This window comes from Phragmites australis, chromosome 16, assembly GCF_958298935.1.
Source record: "Phragmites australis chromosome 16, lpPhrAust1.1, whole genome shotgun sequence".
Classification (NCBI taxonomy): Eukaryota; Viridiplantae; Streptophyta; class Magnoliopsida; order Poales; family Poaceae; genus Phragmites; species Phragmites australis.
The window spans coordinates 25,289,004-25,296,367 of NC_084936.1; the positions used below are offsets into that span (position 1 = coordinate 25,289,004).

Here is a 7,364-nt window from a genome sequence, read left to right on the forward strand (position 1 = left end):
ATGATGTATTAGCACCTGGTTGTCCTGTGGGTGGTTATCAAGGCAATGGTAGGTGGGTACAAGACCTCATTATGTATGATCTGCCATTGGCTATGGTTGAAAGTTGAGCATATTTTATGGGTAAAATGTACAACTTTTGTAGAGTGTAAAACTATTTGGAAAGCCATGTCAACAGTTATGGACACACGAAGCTTTGGCTACACAATGGTTTTAGTCTCAAGTGTGAGTTCCCTTGATACGTGAGTGGGTGATATGCCCTTTTTGGAAAATGTTGGCTATATATCATGAGTTGTTTAGGACACGGTATCCACCAACTTTAAGGTTGCTTTTGGCAGCAAGAAACATTTTAGATTCTGGCCAGAATCACTAGAATCCATGCCAAACGGTGCTTTTGGCTAGTGATTCGAATCCGAAATGAGAGAAACATTTCTCTTTTTTACACAGCAAGGGAGAAATAAGGAAAAGATGATTTCTCCTTATTCCGAATCACTTCCTTCTCATTTACAATTCCCATCCTCTCTCGAGAATCGGAATCCATCAAAGTAGCCAAACGATTGCATGATTCACTACTACAGAAAAGGTCATTACTGTCAGTTCAAAATTGACATCACTGCTAGTTTTTAAACCGATAGTGATAATCCCTGATAATGCTTCCGTTTAAGCCTTGATCCGGCAATGATGACACTACTATCACTCCCAGTTCATCGGCAGTGATCACCACTATCAATGGCGGTTCAATGCATGAACCGGCAGTGATAATCCTTTTAGATGTGCAAAAATACTCTACTTCGAACTCTTCAGTATGAGGATCAAACTTAAGACAGACACCCCATGCTGAAATGTTCGCGGTAGAGTATTTTATATCTAAATCTAAAAATAGAAAAAGATGTTACGAAGCTGATGTACCAAGAACTCTTCAGACATTTCCACGTTAAAGAGATCCCGATACAGCAGCTCTGCTCATCCGTTATACACCTTGCGCGCTCTTCGGATGTTCCGATTGATTTTACTATCTGTGAGTGACAATAGTAAGTTTAAACAAATGGCAAAAGTACAATCTTTAACACTCATATTTAACTTGAAGCGACTATGTTTTTTTGTCATTTCTTTAGATCTATCTATTGTCACAACTATCTTCACAACATTCACGCAGTGAAGACGTGGAGAGAGGAGATAAGGAGACGAGAAGACATGTGGCCGCGCGTTGGTTCGGGAGACGGCGGGCTCGGTGAACATACACGAGGTGGCTACTTGCTTGGAGGACCGTGAGAGGAGATGAGGAGATGGTGAGAGGAGATCGTGGGGAGATGAATGAAGAGATGGGGAAGGCGCGTGTTGGCTTGGGAGACAGCGAGCACGGTGGACGTCGACCTTGGCGAACGGTGGCTACGACGAGGAACTCGTGTGAGTTGTGTTGAAGCCAAGCATGAGGGATAGAGGCAGCTGGTGACCACCTCTCCATTTTGACCGCCACTATCCCTCAATAGCGGCTTTTGGGAGAGCGAGAAATGAGAGATGGGTGTGGCTAAGGGAGATGGCTCCAATTTATTGAAAAATTATCACTGTCGGTTGGGAATACGAACCAACAGTGATAATAATTAACATCTCCGGTTCGTTGTTCTCAATTATTGCTACGTTGGTACAGCTTACGAACTAGCAGAGATACATATTATCACTATTGGTTATTAACTACACATCTTTATGCACGTCTTTTTAAGAATCAGCCGTTATAAATATTTATCACTGCCAGTTTGCAATACGAACCAGTTAAGATAAATATTATCAATGATGGTTATTAAAGGCACGTCTTTTTATACATGTCTTTTTAAGAACTAACAATAATAATTTGAATATTATTGTCAGTTCGTAACACGAACCGACGGTGATAACTACTATCGCTACTGGTTCTTACTGGCACAGCTTTTTTTCACGCCTGGAGCTTAAAAACCGGCAATGATGTGAAAAATCGACCTTAAGCGAAGCACTTCGTCTATTGGCATTCTTCTCGGATTGCTCTAGTACGATGGATCGAAGGAGTATTATTACTATCGATTATTTGTGAACCGGCAGTGAAGAGGAGACGTGGATGATCCTTTCTGTAGTAGTGATTTTGATTCACTAGCAAAATATTTCCAGAGAGAAAATGGAATCAAAACATTTAAAAAAAATCTAGAATCCTATCAAACATGCCCTAAAACTAGGAAACTAACGGGATATATTCTATCTCCGCGGGACCAACAACCCTTAATATTGGCATCAACCATGGTTTATGAAATCCTTTTAATCCTGCTTTGCATATCCAACCCTTACATAAAAATTAGCTTTCTGCTAATAATAAACCTTATTCTTGAATAATCCCCGTAAACATCTATCAATCCCCATTTAACTCGCGCTGGGGAAAAGTCTTTACATTCGTGTTGAGAACTTGTGCATGCAACTACCTAGTATCAGTATAATATCTAGCTATTTCGAAAAAACAGTTAGCTAGCTACTCGCCGTCGTCGTCTTCATCCATATGGACTGTGAGTTCAGGGCCAAGATACGGCGGCGCCCCCGCCACGCTGAAATCCTCTGGCAGATCTGTCTCAGACTGTTTTGATTGATGTTGAGCCTTCACATTTGCGCAACGAGCGGTACATGTATATGCAAGTTACAACGTGTAATACGCACCTGGGAGAGATGGGATAGGGACGTCATTGAAGAAGTAGGTCGACGGCCGGCCTTGCTCCTCCGAGTACGGCGGCGTCAGCAAGTCGAGGATCGCGCAGGGCGTGACGGCGGTGAACACGTGCAGGTTGCCGCCGCTCCGCGAAACCAGCACCGACGCCTCGCACGGCGCTCGCCGCACCATGTCGGCGGCCACCACCCTGGACAGACCACCTGCGGTCCACGCATCGACCGCGCGCCATCAGCACGACCGTTCGACACCACAAAAAACAGATGGCAAGTACATATGCAGTGTGACGGGGCTTACATTTTCTCGCGGTGGAGCACGGCGGCGGAGTGATCCAGTTGTACGGCCACACCCGCACGGAGCCCTACAGGAGCTTGCTCAGAACCACCATCTCCGGATGGTCGTGCAGCGGCAGCGTCGCGCCCGCCGGAAAGCAGAACACGCCGATCTGCCAGAAAACCATCACGCCGTGATCAGTACAACCAACCAACTCAGCCTAAACCAGCAGCGCTGTCCGCTGATTTCGCTTGCGCGACCCGTTTCGGGCCACACGCGCGTACCGAGAAATCGTGGCACCGGTGTATGTGCACGTATGGCCGGCCGCTCTTCGGGCTAATTAGCTCGTCGTCCGCCGCCGCCGACTGCTTCTCCCCGTCGTCGATCCCGACATCCGCTGCCTCCGTGCCATCTGAAATCAAGAAACCCAGCACGGTATGTAGTCAATCCTCTTCACCGTCCAACACGAACACACACAGAGGATGCGATGAGCGAAAGAATCATGGACTCACCAAGGAGTTGCTGCAGCCAGCTGCTCTCCCCGAATGTGGGCGACGGCGCCTGCCCCGGCGACGAGAAGACCACGTCGCACGCGTCGTACAGCCGCTGCACCTTGTTCAGCGCCATGATGTGCGGCGGGAACGCCACGGCAATGGGCCATCGCTATATAATTTTATTAATAATATTATTTTATTTAAAATTGTAATAATAATATCTAAAATCATAAAATTATAAGAATAGGTGCCTCCACACGTGTGTCGGCACTCTGTATGCCGATTTCCTATGTGACAGTGGGCGCAGGAGCCTGTCGGCACTCCCTATGTCGACAGGTCATGTGCCTGTTGAATTAGGGGCGCCACGTTGGCTTTCGGATGACCACAGGGGCATGTCGGCACGCACGTCACTGTCTGTTAGAACGTGGAGGGCCAACAAGTTCCACTGAGTTATTTCATCACGCTTATATTTCTAATACTTTACTTTTTCATGCAGTCGAGGTAGGCGACAACGACGACACGCGCTTCGTACCATCAGTTCATTGCCACATTCAATCAACTGCAAATGGATTGGGTGTGGTGGACATCGTACGACCACGAGGCGGTCACGACTCATGCGCCTTTTGACCTCTCTGACTTGTGCCACAAGGACCAGGCTCTCTGGCTTACGAGACGACGGCTGGTCTTCGACATTACGGTCCAGCCCTACTATTCGGATAGAGTGTATAGGCAGTTCAGGTATCACTAACACTTCCTCCTGGAGCATCGACTGATGTACAACACTCACATGTAAGTATTTCTTATCACATGTGCTTTACTAATCATGTTTTTAGTTCCGTAATCGTAACTTTGTCTTACAGGATGACAAGAAAGGGTTAGTGCATCGAGTACGATGGAACCTGGACGGCAAAGATGCAGTTGCGGGTGGAGCAGTGGGCGGACGCAGCTACATACCTCCACGTCCCTAGTGGCCCTTATGACCTGTCGATGAAGGACGCGTACTTGTGTTGGTTCCACGTGGCGACGCGGGTTAGGTGCATCCCAGTGTCTCCGGAGCCAGCATAGCACGAGCTGAAGATCACCGACACTTTTGCTACAGAGCCTGCGGCAGCATACCACACCATGGTATGCGAGACTTGTTGTATTCTACTGACTTGCATGATTATATTGAATGTGTTATCTTGTGCATTGGAGCCAGACATGTGCAGGGACATCGGCATAGAGCTACTAAACTTTGTAGACCATTGGGAGTCGGTCCCACCTCGTGTTGACCCAGCTGAGCTGATGAACGGTCAGCGTTGGCTCACACGTCTTTGCCTCTATGGATTTTGACGCACTTCATGCTAGAGGTTACCGGACATCGTCGATCCTACCACACACAAGAGGTCACTGGCACATGCTCAAGCTACAACGCCACACATCGACACGGAACCAGTGTCGTCGTCTCAGCCACGACCGATGCTCTACATCTCGACTCCAGATACGTCACTCTCAAATTGATCACTCGGAATTGCACCCTACAATTTAATTATTATGTGATACATGCCATTTGATATGGTGTACCATGTAGCAATTCTAGTCTCCTTCGACGATGCGTACGGATAGATGCACTCCCTACTGGATGACTAGTTCGCAGTTTTGCTCAACGAGGAGGGCCCGTCGCAGATAGCGGGGCACCTCTACTGACGCAGTTGTCACAGGCCGACCCTAGCACCCCTGCATACGCTGCATGGCCTCACCACATTTCGTGCGAGCCCCTGATGTACTCCAACGACCACGTGCATCACATTGCAACTAGCAACACATCAGGATACATTGCTTCTAGTCATACTAACTTAGAATGAACTGTGAAGACTCTCCTGACTCATAGTATCCCCCATCATCATAGTGCACTAGTGGTGGTGGTGGTGGAGGAGGAGGAGGAGGAGGAGAAAACTTTTGGTGACATGGGTAGGAGCACCAGGGATCGAGACATACGGTAGGACCGTCGATGTGGATGACCCACTCATCCTCCTCTGGAGGGATTGGAATAGCATCAACCTCATGTTGTAGGTCGAATATATGGTCTTGTAGGTGATGTATGTACCCCTCGATATTCTGTTCAATGGGAGGATCGACCTATCTCGTGTAGTGGTAGCTCTCATCGTCGTCTGACTCCTCTAAATGCATAGAAATTAAAGACTAAAATGTCCTAAAATACGGTACTAAACTTGTTGACACTCTCACCCTTCCAAGAGGACATCGAAAGAATCAACTGCCTCTGTTAATGCTTTCATCATACATTTGCACAATACAGTCATATCCATGGGAGCACTTCGATCACTCCTCTTTTGGGTGGTCGTAAGTCCTCGGATGATGGGGTGCCTGAAACTCACTCTTCTCCTGCAAAGGGAAGTTCTTGAGTGGCTCCTCGTATGTACTAGGACCAAAGGAACTCGATCATATCACATGTGCCCTCCCCGCGCTAGTAGACCCTCTAGTTCTCCCTCTCCCACCTCTACCATCCATTTTTTCGTTGTGCCTACAGTTCGAACTATGTGAACCCTTTTATAAATGCACTACCATGAATTAATTATGCTAACATTACCGTTAAGCCTTATGTACGACATTTATCGTAACATTTAACCCTAATCAAATATTTTAAGATATAACCTTTTCAGACATAGGCTTTTCGAAAGTAGCATTTTCAGACGTAGCATTTTTAGAAATAACCTTTTTAGATTTGGGCTTTTCAGAAATAGCCTTTTCAGACTTAGATTTTCAAGCAAAATCTCTATTGACTCAATCCATGAACTAGTATTGATTTTCTGTATAAATAACAGCCCAGGAGCCAACTTGTCCAAACAAACAAAAACCCTCTCCTCTTACCAAAATGGCCTATGATCCTTGCCCGAAGAAGTCAATGCTAGATCTTTTGTCTGGTGGAGTCAAAGTTCCAATGTGTTGGTGTGGAGACCTATGTAGGGTTACGAAGTCCAATGACTTCTCAGACACCTACGGCAATTAGTTCTTCATGTGCTCCAACTACCAGTACGATCCACCGGAGGGCAGCATCCATGGTGGCTACCGTAGCCAGGTACTCGCATATTGCAAAACTAAATCACAGCTATATGTTGTTTACCACTTACGAATTTCTTCTTCTTTACTAGTCTCTGCCACCACTATCAGAGGAAGAGCAGAAGAGGAGAGAGGAGCAGAACCGCCTCAAAGCGTAGGCACGTGAGGCAGATGGGGAGCAAAAGCGCGAGAGGGCACGTTGGGCTCGTGAAGCTGGACCTGAGGCGGAGAGAAAGGGAAAGTACCTATGCTAGGCATGTAAGGTTTAGAATTGGTATATATCTAGGTTACTTTTAGAATTGTACCGTATATGCCAATGTAGTTATAACTTTATGTATGTGGCGTCTTTAAATCCCTAAGGCATGTTAGGTTTGTCATCAGTACATACTTATGATGGAATAAAAAATGTACTGAACATGCCACTATCGTTGTTAGAGTCCTTGTATAGCCTGTGATGCTTCGCGCAATTTAGCATTTTAATATTATAAATGACATTGTTTAGTGTCGACATATGCTTAACCCTGCCATATAGATGTACAGTGAATTTTGCGTTGGCTGTGTCTCATTAAATACATGATTCTTTCTAAATTAAAAACCACTAAAAAACAAAAATTAAATAAAAGCTGTATGTCGGTAACCGACGTGCTGACAGACCTGTCGATATTCCAAGTGCTGACAAGCTTGTCGGCTATCACCTAGCCGGACAGCCATATCGGTATCTACCCGAGGGCTTGTCGGCACACGGAGTACCGGTAGTCTTTTTCGGCCACACATGCTTATTGACTGGCCCCGGGCCCACTGCCACATAGGCTGTTAGCATGCAGAGTGCCGACAGATCCCTAGTCGGCACTCTGCATGCCGAA

General features: G+C 46.4%; 1 pseudogene; it reads right to left on the bottom strand.

Moving 5' to 3' along the window:
- Positions 1-2,488: 2,488 nt before the first annotated feature.
- LOC133895160 (plant cysteine oxidase 1-like) lies at positions 2,489-4,137 on the bottom strand (annotated as a pseudogene).
- Positions 4,138-7,364: the final 3,227 nt, after the last annotated feature.